Raw genomic sequence first — 19,770 nt, forward strand, 5'->3', positions numbered from 1 at the left:
TTAACCACCTATGGTATGAGAAGTATTTTTTTCGGTGAATATTTCAAAGACAAATTTGCACCGAAAATCCTTTCTGAAAGGGGGCATAGCCAAAGCTATAGCTAAATGTCAACAAACAAATCTTTTGAATGTCATAGAACTGGTTGGTTATTGTTTGATTCGCTATTTTATTTTTTGATCGTGACCCCTTGTCAATAGTGTTTAATTGAGTTTTTCTCAAACTCTGAGAAAATTTTGATTTGGATGTAAGAGATCCCAAGATCTTTTGTTTTAGTTATTGATTAAGTGTTTAAACACTAAAGGCTATTGAGAACTACAGAAATGGGACATTCAGGACAATTATCGAGTGCCTTTTAATGCTCTAAGCTCTTCTAACAGCTGATCATGTTTAAAGTCGCACTCTCCTTCACATTCTACGCCCTGGCTCCCGAAAAGATGACAAGAGATCATGGATAATACAGTAAAGGGTTTGGGGAAAAGATATGATACCATCACAAGTTACGAAATCAAATTCTGTTTTGTCCCTTATTTTTTTTTTCAATTTCGGGTCACTTCATTTCCTTTTTTCTTTTATTTATTATTTGGTATGATCAGGGTCCGTTTCCAAAGATATCAGTCAATTTTTTCCACATCAAATCAACCAAGCTTAACAGCTATCTTGAATACAAATTTGAATTAAAATAAAGATATTTCAAAATCATTTAAAACCAGCACTGGTATGTCAACAAGCGCCGGTGCTGAAACGTAAGCATTTTTTGTTATCGCCTTCTTAGCCAGTTCATAGCTGACACTAAATACTCACAAGCCCCACCCCCATGTGAGCAGTTGAACTACTCCACCCAGTAGACCAATTTGTGTACTAGGGAGGGGAGGGAAAGTAGAGCCCTAGTCGGCGACAACTATGTCATTATTTGATTAATGAATGAAGAATATTAAATCGTGCATAGAAACCTCGAAATAACAATCTAGAACCATATTTGTATACCTCAATTATCAAATTCAATGGAAAGTATCGCCGATTGCCGATGGAAATGGATGCTTTCTCGTGCTTGATATATTTCTAGAATGACAAAATGTCAGCCTAAGCTCTTAGAAAAAAAAAATTGACCAGTCATCATGAGAAATGGAATATTTAAATGAAATATGAGCGAAAAAGACGTATTGCCTTACTAGCGCGTAATATAAATAAGCCTGAAGTAGGTAGTAATCCCGGATCTTGATATTATATGTATACACCTATTTCAATTTTTTTTATTGTCAGTGCAAATGGCGAATGGCAAATAGTAAATGGCAGTTCTAAGCCCGAACGGTGCTTCTGGGTACTAATCATTCGTAAAATTAAAGGTGTTAAATAAAGTCTAGCAATGTCAGAGACATACATTGATCGTTCCTTTCGGTCCTAGAACTGCCATTTGCCAATCGCCATTTGCCGTTTCGCACTGACAACGTTTTTTGAAATAGGTATATATCTCGGAGATCGCGAACGGTTAGAATCCCCAGGGTTCATTGCGGTCGCTTTAAGTTCTCAGCGAAGCCAAGAAGAGCTCGCGTTGTTTGTCAAAAGTCCTAGTCATTAACATCATTATTGTTTTTATTTAATATCGAAGATCTATAAATAACCATCTGGAACAAAGTTATGCACTTTGATTTAACAAATTTTAATCGAAAATATCGGCAAAAGTTCTCGGCTGATAAAAATGATCCTTGCTCACACTTGGTATTTTTCTACGAGGACAAAATGGCGGCTGACTTTTTAATGTCGGGAGAATTCCAGTCAATTTCTCGTGTCGTGCTCCGCAAAATATTAATGTTAATAATTCACTTGGTGGATCGATTCGTTTGCTAATAATTTGACGGTGGGCGCATCGTTTTAGTGCTTGCTTAGGCGATGCTCTCGGCCCAGGCTTACACCAAAGGGAACCCAATAATTTCTCTCCGTTAAATATTTTGCAGTCAGCATTTCTCCCTCTAAAGGCGGCACGTCTTTTTTATGGAACGATTTTCGGTAAAGGGTGGGCCCTTCTTATTTTTGGGGCATTTAAAGGCTGAAAATGTTCTATATAAGTATATACAAATAAAATAATATCCAATGAATTATTATGAACAGAATTATACAAATGTTCAATTTTGCTACTATCTGAGCCTCATGTTCTTAAAATTTGGTGAAATCTCAGGCATAATTTTCTTATAAAAAAGGTTCAGAGCGGATGAATAAAAAGTGTGTACAGGAAGTGGAAGACACTTAATTAGATAAATTTCAAATTGCATTGTAAAATGGAAGTTACTGAAAGACATCACTAGACATTAGTCTCGTTTATCTAGCGCCACGTTTGACAAGTTATCTGATAAAACAGTTAGATCACAATAGAAACTGATGGAAACCTCCACAAATAGTTATGCAAACAATGATCAACCCAGTCATATTCCCGTTAACTTGTTTTGTGGAATACGGTTCAAAATTGTACAGGAGAATCCGTGAAAATAAGGAAACCATAAGGGCCCCACATCACAGTTCTGTATCTATAAGCTGTCCTTGCGCAGGTTGAAACTCGATAAAGAACAAATGAGTCTCTTTATTTGGACATTCAAAACTGTTCTTGATATAGGAGTCTTTAGAGGCAGAGGCCTCTTCTCTCGTTAACAATGCCATAGCACATAACCTTGGTGTTTGACACTTTGTATAAGCAAATCTAGCCTGCGTAGCAAGCGCAAAGGGCTGGGGAAGGTGAAATAAAGACCCCGCGCGGATGAAGCGCGCCTCGTCTCCGGCTCTCTTCTTTCCCAACACTTTCAGCTTGCTCCGCAGGCTATAGCAAATCGTACCATCAGTGTGTCACAATAGTTAGTCATGTTAGATGCACCTCCTTATAACGGACACTCGGCCTTTGTCAATCGTACCATCAGTGTGTCACAATAGTTAGTCATGTTGGATGGACCTCCTTATAACGGACACTCGGCCTTTGTCAATCGTACCATCAGTGTGTCACAATAGTTAGTCATGTTGGATGGACCTCCTTATAACGGACACTCGGCCTTTAGCAAATCGTACCATCAGTGTGTCACAATAGTTAGTCATGTTAGATGGACCTCCTTATAACAGACACTCGGCCTTTGTCAATCGTACCATCAGTGTGTCACAATAGTTAGACATGTTAGTTGGACCTCCTTATAACGGACACTCGGCCTTTGTCAATCGTACCATCAGTGTGTGACAATAGTTAGTCATGTTAGATGCACCTCTTTATAACGGACACTCGGCCTTTGTCAATCGTACCATCAGTGTGTCACAAGAGTTAGTCATGCTTGATGGACCTCCTTATAACGGACATTCGGCCTTTGTCAATCGTATCAATCGTCAACTATAACATGTAAAATTCCTTATAATATTACTTCTTGCCTGTATGCACCCGATGTGCTTGAAATTTTAGTTTGCCAATGAATTCATTCAATGATAATTAGTGAAATGATTAGACAGAAAGCAGAATAACTATTGAACAAGGGTGTTGTGATCAGAGCAATCAAATCATCCCTTAAAACGTGAGGTCAATTTTCATATCGGTTAATGTTCGCACTTTAGCACGAAATTCTTTTCTCAGCTGCTGTTTGTACCATCAAACTTACCTTTTCTTACTCAGTTTGTATTCTTTATAGAAATACCGAGTGTCTACGGTTGGTGGTTGCCGACGTAGCTAAAATAACTTGTCGAATGTCCCTAAATCACCCATGAATGCAACCAAAATTTCCTTCAGACTACAAGGGACACAAAGGGCTTAGTTGAAGGAAATAGTTTATAAGTCGCTAAGTAGTTATTATTTAACTAGCCATTTGTTCGAGGAAAAAATCTCTTATGCGACAGTCCCTTTTGCTTTTTCGTACAAAAAGTCAAATGAAATATTTTTTACTTAAACAAAGCTGGCTGTGGTTTTAACCGAGCAAATGGACGGTTGCGTGAGTGTTGACAGGCAAAATGTCAGGAAGTTTTAAATATTTGTCCAGTTGAGTCGACTAAAAGACTAAAAATATCGGAGGTTGACATTGGTTTTTGTCTGTCTTTTTTCCTTCCTGGGAAGCCTATATTGTTAACTTATACAAGAATATGAACGGTGGCATATTCAACTGCTACTTTTATTCACCTTTTCTGGTGAAGTACATATATTTATCCTACTTCATTTTTTTTGCGGCCATAAGTTTGCTCGTTTTTTCACACTGAATCACTCAATGCCTCTTAACTCAGTTTTGTTTTGATTTTTCCTATGTATTTCGATTTGCTAAATTTTTTTCGAAATTCCGTCACCGACGTATGTACAGACAGTAGACTTTCGTGTTGCCTTAAACAATCCTTTCATTTAATATAAAAAATTAGGTTACGTCCTTCTCAAGTTTTTTTGTAATATATTTTATGTAGAGTTTGTTTTTCTCATATTTTGCCATTGAGTCATAAAAAATATTATTACTCAACGACGGGTAAACAGCAAAATGTTGTTTAAAGCTTAACAACAACAACAAAAAAAAAACATTAAAAACTCTCGTCCGGATTGATGTTTAAGGGCGAAGTTTTATTAATTCTATTTCCTTTGAACAAAAGACAGGTTCTCTCTTGCGGAAATTAAGTGGATTTGTTTAGCGTGAGAGGGCTCTCTTCGAGATTAATAAGATAAACCGCACTCGCACGTTCACTATTTTCCCGCACAAACCACTTTCACCAGAAGGCTGGTAGAAGTTTAAAAAATCATTAGATAAAAATACACTTTTCTTCGACTTTTCGTCACGGTCAATATGTATATAACATACCATAACTAATCTATAAAAAATATGGTCGAAAAGAATTCGATTAGTTATTTTATTTTTTGCTGGGAGCAAAGGAAAACCAAACATTTTGAGTGTTGTTGGTCATGTGCAGTGATTGTATTATGCTTATATATATATACATATATTAAAAATACTTGAATCACTGAACAGATAAATATGGCGAGTAAAAGAAAACCATTTTGAGCACTTTGATTACACTTTGAATTTGAAGTAATCTAACCAGGGTAATAATAAATTTACATTAAAGTAAATCCAAATAAAACCAGCAATTGTACTTGATTGAATATCAACACAATGAAATTTCCTAACCTTCTCCTTGATGTAATGTTTGCAGGTTTTTTCCTAGTGCGTTTAGCTTCACAGTTTTTTATTTTACTGAGCCGCACTCATCGAGTGTACAATGAAGATGTGTACGAACGAGTGGTCTGTGAAAGCTTCCGTACGGGCAGCTCGCCTTTGTTGATGACAACAGTAAAGCTAATATCTTGTTGACAAGGAAAATAATTAATGCCACGGTCTCATGGTGTTCTAAATATTTCATACACTATCTCAAAATAAGAAATACGGTAATTTGCTAACCCATCTTAACAGCTTATCGATGGAATAATTGTTTGAAACAAACTTACTGATATGTTTCTTTATAACAAAAGGAGGGCTCAGAGAAGATATCCAATTTTAACAGCAAACTTTTCTTTAAGGAAATTGAGGAAAATCTGAAAATACAGACTTTAGAGAACTCTTCAAGTTATTGCATCAATAAAAACATTGTCCGCGTGAAAGAAGAAAACAACGCAATATTAAAAAACAAAGTTGTCCAAAATGCTTTAAAAAAATCGAACGGTAAAAGCATTTTGCTTACCAATTTCTCATATGTCACACTAACAACCCGCTGTGTTTAAGATATATGTCTTTGAAAAAGAAGCCAATGTCATTTCCTTTTTTCAATAATTGTGAAAATCGAGTGTGTTCCTACAGATAAAGATGTCATGCAAAGACACAAACCTCAATTTAGAGAAACAATATTTAGAGAGAATATGCCATTTATTACTTTCTTTTAGACGTTCTCATTAGCAATTGAATATTCAGTAATAAATTGGGTAATCACTCAGAAACACTTGGGTTATATTAGTCATTTTTTTCTGACCAGTATTATATAAGCTGCAACGCTATAAGTTCTTTATTCCAAAGAAGTTTATAGGAAAATTTGTAGGAAAGCGTGTACTAGAAGCTTCCTGGTTAGATTCAAAATATGAACGATTCGCCTTAGGCATTACATGGTTTGTGGATTATATACGGTCAGACCAACCTAAGAGATTGGCTAAACAATGTTCATAGAAAACACGAAATTCTCAGAAAGTGACATTGAACAATTGCCTTTTCTGCTTAGGGATATAATTACAGATATCAGACTGTAATGATGTCTGAAAAATTGTGCTTGCCAATTTTAAAAGATTGAAGCTATTGTATACTATTCTCTTTGGTGGAAATAGAAAAGGGAAAAGCAATCACGATTTTTTTTTTTCTAAATGAGTCCGTAAACTGAAAATTTAATATTTAAAAGAGAGAGTAATATAGATAAAAGGTATAGTCCAGAATTTAAAAAAAAAATCGGAAAATCTGATTGGGTACCTTCCTTATTCATTGACCACACTCCATAAACGCTTTTCGAATTCCAAGGTTAGATTGTTGCGTTAGATAGCATGTTCTCAACTGAGCGTAACATAAAGCAGTGAGATTACACTTGTTATCATGAACATGTAAACCGCTCTATTTGCTTTCTGTATCATGAAAACTGAGATGAGAAAAAAAGACGGGAAATATATCTCAATTCCAATGGGCACCTATCAAGTGGCTAGTTCGGCTAGTTCCTATCAATTTTGGCTAGTTCGGTTAGCTAACTTTTAATTCTTAAGAGAGGTCAAGCAATTTCTACTTTCGACTCCTCGGGCTCCACGGAATCTAGAACGGTTTCCTTTTTGGATTCGTGTTGGCTGCCACATGCATTTCTAATAAAGTCAACCATCGCTTATTTGGTCCTGACAACGTAATAAGTATATCACCGTCGCCTTCGGGAAAGGTGTAGGGGCAAGTTATCTCTTTTTGTGAAAGTAGTTCGTAATTTACATAAATGCTATTTTTACACTGCGGTACACTCAAGCCGTTGAGGATACATCTCTTTCCGACACGCTCATCTGTTTAAAGCCACACTGTCACCAGACCTTTGACATGTCGATAAAAAGCACTTTGTTGTACGTCGGAACTGACTGAATTTATTAATAGGGATACAAAAATTCACTAAAATAGAAGTTATGTCATCAATGTGGGCAAACAGCAATATCATTCTTAATGACCAAAGTGTTTAGCGAAAAGCTAGGACTGACATGCGAAGACAATAAAGTGTTTATAATTGATAAAACTATGACGTGTGCAGGAATTCTCAAATTGGTCTGGATCGCAAAAGCGGCCTCCAGAAAACATTTATTAAAGTATAAAACCCAATGTCATTTAACAGGATACCTTGGCTCCTTTGAGTTGCCGCACAACCTTTTTTGGAAAGTTCTTTTTCTTAAACTAAACGCTCGGTTATTGTAAAGCAAAATCATATGAAATATATAGGAAGCATTATAGAGAAAAATATAGAGTGGGACATGAGATAATAAATGTATTTTTATTTGCCAAAAGTGTTGTTTCTATGGTAACCAGGATATAACCTTCAAGAGTTGGTCACAACACGGATCCTTACACCATATGAAGAAAAATATTTTTAGCCGGTTTTAAAAAAACAAAGAAAAATTGTGATAAACATTTTTTAGCCGGTTTTAACAAACCAAAGAAAAATTGTGATAAACATAAGTCCAACATAATTTAGTCCGTTTCATGTTATTTTATTAAAATCGTGATTAATAGGGACGAAAATTTCTTGTTACATCACTCTTCTCTGGCGACACACCCTCTAATGTAATAATGGCTGTCATGAACACTTCGTTGAAAAGACTATTTCAAGTTATTAAGTTCCAAAACATATTCCAAACTCGCAAGAATCAACTAAAACATATGCGAGTAAATATCTTCAGTGGATTGAGCAGTTGTTTTGCACGGTAAAAGTAAAAACATATTGGCTCGCTTTATGTGGTCAAAAATATAGAGCTCTCAATACGTATTGTTAAACACTTGGAATCTCAGATAGCTTCCTCACCTTTAGTTTAATATTCTCGCCGTGAGACTTCAGATCTCTTAGCCTGAGAGTGCTGTTGGTAGAGGAGTATTTAACATGAGTCTTTGTTAATCTTCAAGCATTTACCACATACGTGTGTTACATGACTTCCAAACGGCTACTGACATAGATTTACTCCTGGACCTCCGTACGCCATAAAACGAACGCTATCAGACAAATTAGATCAAGAAAATTAAACTATTCGCCTTTGAAAGGGAAATTGTCTCGGGATTTTAAGTTTTATCTGAGTCTTGCCAAAATAGCACGTAGCTTCTCAAATAATAAGCGTTCGTCTATGCGGAAAATAGCAGGTGAATCACTAGGCTTTTAACTTCATAAGTTAGATGTCCCTATTGTCTTTACGTCAACCCCCTCAGGACTTTTTCAAACTTTTGTCATTCAAAGCCAATAATATATCGGGAGTCGCTACTTCCTCCTTTAAAAAAAAAAAATAAACTTCGCATATTTATACGAAGGTGAATGCGATTTTTTAGATGAAAGTGATTTTTAATCAAGCAAATAAACTCCTTGTGAGTAAGGTTGGTTTTATGGTTAATTAGAATGTTTACCATGGTGTTCTAAGTTTGATAATTCCGCTAAATTTGTGGTGTTTTCATTGAAAATATTTGCGAAAATATTTGCCTAGTAGTAGAATAAGTAAATCTGTTCGGTTAAAGGAAATTGAAAAAAAAAAAGAAAAAAAAACACTCATTACTTATTTATAATCCAAAAACTTATCCCTTTTATTCTCAAAACTTCGATTAATCATGATCATATTGTTATAAGGAAATTAATATACAAGGTAGAACTTATTTTTAATGAAACTGATATTTTTTAAAAAAAAGTTATATGCATGATGTCAGTCTATTTTAAATAGATTCAATAAAAATATACTTAAAATCGATTTCACATTATCCTCTTGGTGCTGCCAATGTACGCTATTTCGAAAAAAGAGCCATCAAAAACCTTAATTTAGTGTTTATTTCCGCGTAATCCATTTTTTTTATGATACCCTATGGTTCTTGGTTCCGATTTAAAGATCTCCCTGATGTCTTCCGTTTCTCATTAGTTCCAAGAGGAAAAAGGTTTTACCTCTAAGTAAAAGCAATCTGTCATTCAGGAGTCCAACACCATTATATGGTGAACACAAGGCGCGTAGCTAGAAGTGAACACCATTATATGGTGAACTCAAGGCGCGTAGCTAGGGGTGAACACCATTATATGATGAACACAAGGCGCGTAGCTAGAAGTGAACACCATTACATGGTGAACACAAGGCGCGTAGCTAGGGGTCGACACCATTATGTGGTGGAACTCAAGGCGCGTAGCAAGGGGTGAACACCATTATATGGTGAACTTAAGGCGCGTAGCTAGGGGTGAACACCGTTTTATGGTGAACACAAGAAGCGGAGCTAGAGGGTCAGCTTTTGAGCGACAAACTAGCACGCGCTTAGGCTTTTAGCGGCAAAATAACATTTTCAGAGAAAGTTAATTTCAATTGAAAAAAAATAATTTTGGTCTATGGCGTGACAGACGCCGTCATTCATGTGTTTATTGGCTTGAATTTGCCACCCAGAAGGTCACGTGATCTCTTAGAGCAAGTCCCCCCTATCGGGCAGAATGTATTACTAAGTGCTGAATCCTAGTTTCTATTGAAGAATGCACTTTGAATCCATGCGTCATATCCGCAGTATGTGGTTCTCTGAGAAGCACGTTTTGGAGTTTCACCAGTTTTTGTTAAATAGAAATTTGTCGAATAGAAATTCCTTGCACGCAATTAATGTACGGTTTAAAAATGATTATTCTTGAATAAAAACTAAGTTGATTTTAGATACAATCGTTTTGGAACTCGTGTTCAACATCTACTTGGTCGATTTTATCCCCGGTAAAATCCATTGTGACAACCAATATCCTCACTTTGTTGTGTTGTTTAGCTAAAAATGACCATGCAAACATGATCAGGAAAATCAGGGAATTGAGGATTTCTCCATTTTAATTAGCCTGCGTAGCGAGATGAGGGATAGACCCCGTGCGCCTGGAGAGAAGGATGGAGCGGATGTAAAGAAAGGAGTCCTCCCTAATCCATCCTTTCCCTTACCTAGCGCGCGCCTCGTCTCCGTCTCTCTTCTTTAAGATGAGTTTTTTAGCCGAAGTGACATCGTTATTTCAAGTTGAAGAACTGAATATCCTTATGGATTTCACAAATAAAATGTTTTCCACTGACTGTATCGGACTAAGTATATAATTTACATACAGTTTTTTTATAAAATATTTTTCAATTCAAAGTATTTACAAAATTCAATTCAAAGTATTCACAAAATTTGCCCCTCCGACCTTAAGCCCACCTTCATCAAAATACAATACTAAAACATGATCTGAGTTTTGTTCTGCTTCGGTTTTGGATATACACCCAAAAACGTTGTCATTAAAAAGTAAAAAGGCCAAATAGCAAATTACAACTCTAAAACCGAAGGCTCACTTGCATTCTTGCCATTTGGGCTGATTGCATTTTTCAAATAGATTTAAACTGTGTTCCAAATTTTTTGCTGTTTGTTTTCATGTAGGCATTGGCACAACGGCTGTAAAGCTGCGTAAAGCTGCGTAACGGCTGTAAAGCTGCTTTTTCATCCGTTCATGACAATCCCTACCAATTATAACATTTTTCTATGATTTTTGTTGTTGTTGTTGTGATAAAGTAATCTTCCTTACCGTTCCAGAAAAAGACTCAATCGCAAAAGGAGAACCAGGTTTTATACAGAAGAATTTTGTCTTGTGTACCTCACTCCTTTGAAATAATAGTAATCTAAGGAGGAATAAGCCAATGTAAGTATAAACCAAACGAGCAACACAACACTCTGTGAGTGGCACTGTTCCGTGTCCTATGAGGAAAGGTGTACCTAGTAAACTTTCTTCCCTGCCTAAGATAGGGTAAACAGGAAACTGTGGCAACCAAGACAACGTTTCAAGAAAGCTAACCAATCAGCATGCCAGCACGAGATTCATAAATAAGAAGATTCCGTCATGTTCTGAGGTTCACTCAAGCAAATGTCATTCAAAAAGTAAGATTTTCACATTCCTATTGGTTTAATTGATTGACTTCACAAAACTGTGAAGGTGACCACGCTAGCGCGCGTCGTAATGTAACACATTGATATTTTGCTTGGATATGCCTTAGAGCGTTATTCTTATTCGTCACAAACAGAAAGCTTGAAAATGCTAGACCACGCCCTATAACTCTCTCGTTACGAAAACTGTTCGTTGTTTTGCACCAAAAGACGGCAAATGAAACAAGACACCTAAGGCGTTTTTTAAAACAGTTTCTTTCTATTTATCCGGTGAAATAAATATATTTTTCTTCAATAGCAAATGCACCGCCGAATGCAGTAAAATATTCGTTTATAATACCCATCATATAAACTATTTATCAAAATCATTCTTTTTTTTGGTTTGGTTTGGCTTTTTTGGTTATAAAAGTTAGTCAGTACCAAAAATAATACGTTAAACCGTTCGAATTAAGTAATTATGAAATTAATTGCAAAGCGATATACTTAAAAGATGGACATGAAAGTAAAGAAATAAAGCCCAGTCGTCCGTGCCTGTTTGGCGCCCGCCAAAACTAATAAGACATTACTTTTTCAGACTTTGACAAGCTTTAAAATGGTATAGCAGAAATCCACGTCATTTTAAAAGATTTTATAGATTGATCAATATGGATCGAGTAATATCTGAGTCGCCACATCTTCATAAATAGCTTTTCGAGTGCATTTTTGTGAGGCATAGCCACCTATCAGCTTGCCAACGCCAGAAATAATGTCACGGTAAAAAGGGCTTTATAGCGGTGCCAAAAGGCAATGTCGATTATAAGTATCTCTTTTTCTGCCTGCGGAGCCCCATCAGATTAGTTTCTAACATGAAGCTCTCAAACGAGACACGACGGCGCAGCCACAGTAAATATTTTTCTTTTTATTTCAGTCTTCGCGCTTTTCATTTCCGTCAATTATTGCGGTCCCTTTAGGTGTGCATGGAAAGCCCCTGGTTCCACCCGAGAGGTAATTACCTAAAGGATATAAGGTATATCTTCCAGGGAATGTTTTCCTATCACCGATAACAAATTGATGAAGCATAAAATCACCCTTAATGGGATAGAAAAATAAAATTTGACTTGCCTTTATCCTACCAAACTTCACTTTAGTGTTAGATAAATGATATATACTCCCCGAAATAAGCTCTTGTTGTTAGATAATTTTCACGCAGTATTTCTGACGGACGAAGTAATTGCAATAATGTGTCTGTTTTTGCAGTGATTAAAGAAAAACTTGGACCATTCAGGACGCCTTTAGTGAGAAGGTATGCGCATGATGTTACCCTCTCTCTAACTAGACTATGAAAGGAATAAAAAATGATTATCGAAATTTTGTTTGGCAATTTCTACGAGCAATGGTTAAACTAAGTAAGGAAAACAATAAACTTTTTCTATTGTACAATAATAAGCTGCAGACGTATTATTTACGTTATAATTATGTCGAGCGCCAAACAAACGTTTACAAGAAATTTTGCTTTTAATACAAATTAAGCCTCGGTTACATAAAGCGGACATAATTTATTTAAAAAAATGATTGCTGGTCTGTGACACGGTTACCGTAGTCAAAATATACAAGCGATGATACCGACACAGATCTTGTCCTTTTCATAATATAATCAAACCAGATTTTAAATGTCAAACCAGTTTTTCATATTTAATTTTGCATCTCGAAGTTCTAATACCAATACCTTAACGGATTAGGCCATTTTATAGGTCTAGCCTTTTGATAGCCAAATTTTGTGCTTACTGAATCCTTGAAGGAGCTTTTTTTATTTTGTTTTTATCCATGCATTCATAACTAGATACGTACAGATTTGTGACTATCGTACTTATTTAAATTAAAACTGGTTGAATAAGAATAAAACTAGCTTCCGTTAATATTATGAAACTTGCTATCCATTAATGAAAATATGGCACCAACATTAGAACTCTTGGTATATAGATTTACTATAGTTAGTGGTGGGGGGATTTCGACCTTAGGCCACAAAAGTAAACTTCACAAATTATGTCCTCATAATAACAGTGAACCGAATAAGTAATGGAGGATGATATTATCTTGCAGGGAAGTTTTGTTTTTTTTCTTTAAGGTGGCCACCTCTGTTTTACCGATTAAAACTGGTTCAACTAGAGAGTAAAACTAGGTTCGTTATTATCAAACTTCAATCCCACAAATTTTTTTTTTTCTGCTTTTAGCTTTGTTTTTTGCATAGTCATGTTTTTTGTCATTAGCCATACCCTTTAAATTCGCGCATCTAGGATCAACTTCAAGTGGAGTCGATGTGACAGCCTAAGTTTTGACGAGAGATCGTAATGGACGGTTACAAGAATTGACTTTTGTAATGTTTCACTCCTTTCAAAAAAGGTAACAAAGCTGGCCCGAGATTTGTTAGCTATTTTTTTTTTATCACTTTAAAACTTACTTACCACAAAAAAATCTTTTGATCAAGAAAAATGTCTGTGCCACTATAAGCCATAGAAATCATTCTTGACTTCTAGGGTTATGTAGCCAGAAAGCTAAGAGAGTAAGAAAGGTGACTGTTATAAGTGATCGCTTTCGGGAACGTAAAAGTAAAGATCATTTAGTGCAGTGGAATCACCGTTGTGAAGTTCAAAACGAAAAAAGGGGAACCCTCCTCTAGCAACACGGGACAGTATATAAAAATGAAAGAAAATGCCATATTTTCTGTTAACCCGCTTGAAAAGGACACCGCGTCACTAGTCCCAACGGTTTCCGTTTTAACGGAGTTTTATTGTCCTCCCAAATCGGTCGCGGTCTCCCAAGGGAGTGGTTCGTTCGATATTACAGGGTTGTGGGTACAATGCCTTACCTATGTACACATGGCTGAGTGTATACTTAGCATGTGTAATACCAGTTGACCATAACGTAACCAATGTCTAGTCAGGGCTTTCATGAATCTCGACCAAGATAAAATCACTCCGCCACTCGTGAGGGTTTTAGGAGTTTTTAGTCGGCGGTCAAATTGAGTTTTAGCGCTAATGGACGGTAATCGTGATGCCTATTTTTTCAATTTTTCTGATTACTGTGAATCTCTGTTATTGAATTGGATAAGGAAATAATCTCAGCACCGTTTAACTTCGACACCGTTGACTTGAAATCCACTCAAACTAAAATCGTTTCTCACTTTCTAACGTCTTATTATTGTGCGATTTTGTTTAAAGAAACGATTGTTTCATTTTGTACTTAAACTAAGTTGGGAATTTCAATATCTGAAGAAAAAAAAACACCAGGTTTTTTTAAATTAAAAAATCATCAAGCTCTTAAAATTCGAATTTTACTATATTTTTTGAGAGAGAAAATAGATGGTTTTATAAGATTATGAATATGCTGATTTAATGCAATTGATAAGTAAGACCACGTTCTCGGAGCTATCAGGGTTTCCTAAAATCGTAGCGCCTGTTGTTATACTGAAATGAACAGTAAACAAGAGTGAAATGAAATCGATCGGCATCGTTTACAGAGAAGAAATATTTAGAATTGATCGTTGTACTTAAAGTGAATGAGGGATTTACACAAGTGCGTCGCAAACCTTCGCTTCTCACCTTGTGAGTTTGTGTTTGTTTTTACGGGGAACGCGTTGTCTATTTGGAGTCTCTCAACTTTCAGCACTGGTGCTGCCAGCCCAAATCTTTATCGTGACAGGAAAATTGACAAAGTCGTTTGTTCAGTAATGAGCAACGATTTCTTGAATCCCTCGAAGACTTCTTAGAGCTCCGAGCCAGGGTGACAATCGGCAAACTTTGTCGATTTAATAACGCTGTTACCCTACAGCAACCTAAACCCCAATTATCCAAGTCAATAAAACTTTCGACGTCTTATCTTATCAATACGATTATGCTAATTATGAAGATAGGATATCTAGAATAATCGACCACCAAACATTCTATTCCATCAAGTATTTTGATTTACCGCGCCTTTTACTATTTCACCGCCAAAATGTTACGTGACGTTGAAAGCATTTCCCGCGTTCGTGGAACCAATGTATCTATTATCATTCAGTTAAGCATTGAGTAATAATTGGCAATTTTAATGAGTATTTGATTCTAATACAAGCGGCAATGAAAGTGAGTGCCGTACCCACGCTTGTTCTAGAGACGGCGCCACATCACTTAATGTCATTCTTAAAGTTATTCTGATGACCGATTTGCAAATTGGGGAACCAGTAACCAAACCACCTTTCACTCTTCCAACCATGGGCATCGATAACACAATTTGACGAGAACTCGCACGATTTTATTTTTTTTACAAAAACTCATAAGTTAGGTAAACATGGTGTCTAGTATACAATGCGTTTTAGTTTTCAAAGACGATACCGACAAAATTTATCGCATACGAAAAGCCGCACGCCAAGGGGAATTTAATAGCCAAATCATTTTTTTGATCACCCCACACAAAGCTAGGATACTGAATCTAATAGTATACTATCATTTCTAGGCTTGCAAGTGTTTAGGTTTGGTATCGAAGATACTAAAAGGAACACAGAATACCCTAAAAGGAAATTGCCTTGTCTCATATAGATCATCTGTAAAACAATTAGCCATCCAATATGCCACGAAAAAGGAACAGCTACTTTAGAATCAAACCAATGGTATTTTTGTCTTTTTTGTTTAAGATTTCTAGTGCCAAAAATAAGGCAAAACTAAAATGCATTTCAGCAATAAAATATGCTGAATAATAGTCACTTTTAAAGAAAAACTGTAATATTTTTTTGTTTTCCTTTTATTAAGGAAAGGACTCATAAAGATACCTATAAATTAATTTAGATGTTGATTGATTTTCGTGTTGACATTTTGGTGAAACATAATTGAATTCTTTTTGACGAATCTGTGTGATTTCGTTTTTTGAAATACAAATAATGTGCCACAATAAAACAACATTCAAATTCCCTTGAGGCAATTTGACAGATTGTTAACAAGGAAACACCAGATAAACTACCGTTTTAATATAAAAGTATATAAAACACGTGAAAACAAAGGGAAAGTTGCCTAAAGTTTGACTGATAAAGAAAGGTTAAGTAGTAGTCGTTTTTTGTATCCTTTTATAACAAAGGAGATTTCTGAATTAGAGGTCGTTTTTTTATTCTACCCAACCACCTCCATTTTTAAATACCGTTGAATGCTTTTAGATAGGGTTAGGTTAGGGTTAGGTTAGGTTTTGTCTGCTTTTTTGAGGCTGACGTAAACACCAGTCACTGGCAATAAAAATAAAGCTAGGTAATTGATTGATTATCAAAAAGGTTGCCGTAAGTCATTGCTCATTCAATATCATTCGCTTTTTCTGCTAATATATAAGTAAATGAAAAAAATACTAGAATTTCTAATAAGTAAACAAAATCAAGAAGAAAAAAAAGGCATAAAAAATTACATCCGGCTCGAAGGACCACGGCTGGATGTACGCAGTAGGAACAATTTAGCAACTTTCATTAGATTCTAAGATTAGAAGCGCCCCGCTAAACTTTTTTCTCATTAGCGCTGTGTACTTCCGTAATGTTTATTAACTTCTATGTTCTTTTTTGTCGATTACCCGCATCAAGGATTAGACAACTTTTTTCAGTCATTGTGGAATAAAAAAAATCAAACCTCCCCCGAGATGTCTTAATCAATTTCTTTTAAATTTGTAAATTTTGACTTCCAATTTCTCAAAGCATGAATAGCCTTCTTCGAAATATTTTTATTTTTTTTAAACAAAACTCTTGGCCGATAAAATAAGCAATAAAGGATGCTGATAAAAAAGATAATGTATACATAAATAGAGAAAAAATATTTTTCCCTGCTATAACATAGATATTTAATGTTTAATTTAAGATGTCTATTTTTACCCATACCACTGCAATATTCAGGTACTTCATGCACAGATATCTGTCACACAATAGACTTTGTCAGGTAGTATACAGGTATATTTTCGCGTACGCACATCTTACATCAGTCACACAACACTTGTCACAAATACACATCTAACATAAGTCACACAACACCTCGCCACGTAGCATGTGATATCAGTCACACAACATTGTCATACATACACATATAACATCAATCACACTACATCTCGTCACGTGTACACATGGGACATCTCGTATTTACATGTGGGGTCAGTCACACATCACTATCACGTATACAGTCCTGTCATGTCGCGGGAACTTCTACACTTTTTCAAGAGTTAAGTTAAAATGCAAAGTGCTGGGGACAGAAGAAAAATTAGCCCGAATTCGAGCGGTTGAATAATACACATTTACTACTCATAGTTTCAAAAAAATCATGAGCATCGTTTATTACCTATTTTTATCGTTGATATTATGTTATCGTTACCTATATATATTTGATGGTGTTTAGTTTAAGTTTTCAAATTTTGAGGGATAACGAGAATAATGTACGACGAAAAATAGTTCGAGTTAGGGAGGAATTTGAGATATCCCAGTTCGAGTTATTTGAGTTCGAGTTATCTGCGAATTTGAGTTAACGGGGCGTTCAAGTTATTTGAGTTCGAGTAAACAGGGAGTTCAAGTTATTTGAGTTCGAGTTTCCAGGGAGTTCGAGGTACCTGAGTTCGAGTAAGCGGGATATTCAAGTTATCCGGGTTCGAAAAGCGTGTGTTCGAGTTATTTGAGTGCTACATAGCGGGTGTTCGAGTTATCTGAGTTGATGTTAGGGGGTGTTCGGGTGATCTCAGTTTGATTTAGCGGGGTTCTACTGTATCCGGCACGCATCTTATTAAATGCGGTGACACGCGAGACCAGGACTAATGTCTCATGCTTTCAATTTCGAGCAATCAAAAAGTCGTGTTTGATCATTCAATAAACATTTCTTTTGTGAATTCCATTCTACATTGACTAATGGAAATAAACAGAAAATGTGATAATTCATAGAATTTTTAACCAATGCCACAGACAAAACAAAAAGAGTTTTATATTTCCTTCTGCTGAATATTAAGAAAGAAATATAAGTCGTTTTCCTTCTTTTTTGTGGATTTCATGGAAGCTAAATCAAAGCCCTCGAATGATAATTAGCCTAGTAACAAAAATGATATATGTTACGGCATCCATCGCTTATTTATTTTTATAAATCTAGGGAAAAAGAATGCCATTAATATGGAAGATGCGCTCCTTCTTATATGTTCAACACACGTCATGCTTTTCTTTATAACTCGGCACCTTTAACTAGTTTTGACTGAGAATCAGAGTTTCGAAGCTTGACATAGAAAAGTCTGGTCCCAAATTTCAAATCCCCCAAAGCAATTCGAACACTTCACTTTAACTTCAATCTAAATAGTATCTTGGACACAAATTGACTGAGGTTACTTGAAGAGGTACCTTTATGTTTCGCCGACTTGCCTTCTGTTCGCTTTTCCTTCTGTCTTTGTGTCGATTCAATGTACAGGCTCCCTTTAAAATGCTTGCCAAACGTCACTCTGTGAAGCGCGTCTCGCTCACCGTCAACTGCATTAACGGGGAAAAAAATCACAAATCTTAGTGTTTTTGGCGGAAACTTCAGCATGATGTCAAGAGGTGTTTCTAGAAAACGCACCATGCTTCTAAGAGTTCGATATCTCTACTCCCAAACGCCCCGAAGCTTCCGAAATTACGCTTACTTTGCCTTTGTTTTTACTGAAGGGTTTGTTCTTAACAGTTCAAATTTAATATCTGTTTTCAAACTGGAAATCAATTATGGTGACGCCTGTGTCCGTCAAAGTTCTCCATTTATGTATTTTAAATTAACTCGTTTCTGTAATGAGGTCTTTACATTGCGTGGAGTTGCCGATAACAATGTGGCCGCTGTTCTTTAATTAACTCTTGTTGGGTTTATAGTCATCTAAGTTTGTATGAGATGCTATATGGCCTTTTAACTTAATGAAGCAATCAATGCTTTCTTTTCGCACAGAGCCTTATAATTGCTTGTGGTTAGTCCCAGCTTGGCTATGGGGTTTCGTAAATACATCGGTGGGCGCGCGCGGTATATTTTTAAGAGAGGTTATGCAAGTTTTGTATCTTTTTCTCATTTTCACCTTTAGTGAGGTAATGGTCAGCGGTTAACTGATAAGAACTTCCGATAATGAAACCATGAGTTTTTTTGATCAGAGAAAAGACCTTTAGGTTGATATTTGAACGAACGCTTCTTTCCTTGCTTTTGTTCAACAAGCAGACACCGACAACTACAAAAAATACGAACACGGGTAATCCATTTAACAAAACAACAACGACAAAACAGTGGAACCCAAACAACAACAACAAAACACGAGAATCCAAACAACCCCGGCAATCTAATACAACAGGAGAAAAACAAATTGGCAAAACTGAAAAAAAAATATCTTAGCAACAGATGTATTAGATTAAAAATAAACCAAACACTGAAATAACCACCACAACAAGTAAAACAACTGATCTACCAAACCAACTACAAAGTGAAACTGTAGGATGCGGAAGAGAAGACTTGCGCTAATAAGAGATCAAGTGACTTTTTGTGTGGCAAACTAGCGCGCGCTCAGCCTTTTAGCGGAAAAATAACAGCAACAAAAGCAACTTATTCAGCGCTTAGTTAAAACGCCAGAATTCTTTGCTTTCAAAAAGAGTTTAGTTTCATTTAAAGATTTTATTTTTTTGTCGTTTTCTGGTGTGACGGGTGCATTCATTTCTGAATTTTTTTGTTTGTT

General features: G+C 35.9%; 1 protein-coding gene and 1 long non-coding RNA gene across 15 annotated transcripts in view; one reads left to right on the forward strand and one right to left on the reverse strand.

Moving 5' to 3' along the window:
• Positions 1-19,770, forward strand: part of LOC116615271 — a 46,158-nt gene that overhangs the window by 11,003 nt on the left and 15,385 nt on the right. Inside the window, exons 1-3 of one of the 2 annotated variants that reach the window (XR_004294850.2) lie at positions 11,004-11,082; positions 11,996-12,072; positions 12,325-12,370. This is a non-coding gene — a long non-coding RNA (uncharacterized LOC116615271). Of the gene's footprint in view, positions 1-11,003; positions 11,083-11,995; positions 12,073-12,324; positions 12,371-19,770 lie in introns of those variants that run through there. The other variant, XR_004294851.2, reaches the window with a different exon arrangement.
• LOC5508067 (histamine H2 receptor) overlaps positions 1-19,770 on the reverse strand; it is a 34,634-nt gene that overhangs the window by 4,429 nt on the left and 10,435 nt on the right. For 3 of the 13 annotated variants that reach the window (XM_048720546.1, XM_032376775.2, XM_048720550.1), the window contains 2 exons: positions 18,434-18,559; positions 8,006-8,057 (listed from right to left, as the gene is read on the reverse strand). The gene's annotated coding sequence lies outside the window, so the exon portion shown is untranslated. Of the gene's footprint in view, positions 1-3,621; positions 3,768-5,118; positions 5,436-8,005; positions 8,058-10,732; positions 10,827-14,666; positions 14,900-18,433; positions 18,560-18,647; positions 19,698-19,770 lie in introns of those variants that run through there. The other 10 variants (XM_048720542.1, XM_048720543.1, XM_048720544.1 and 7 more) reach the window with 10 other exon arrangements.

This window comes from Nematostella vectensis, chromosome 13, assembly GCF_932526225.1.
Source record: "Nematostella vectensis chromosome 13, jaNemVect1.1, whole genome shotgun sequence".
Taxonomy (NCBI): domain Eukaryota; kingdom Metazoa; phylum Cnidaria; class Anthozoa; order Actiniaria; family Edwardsiidae; genus Nematostella; species Nematostella vectensis.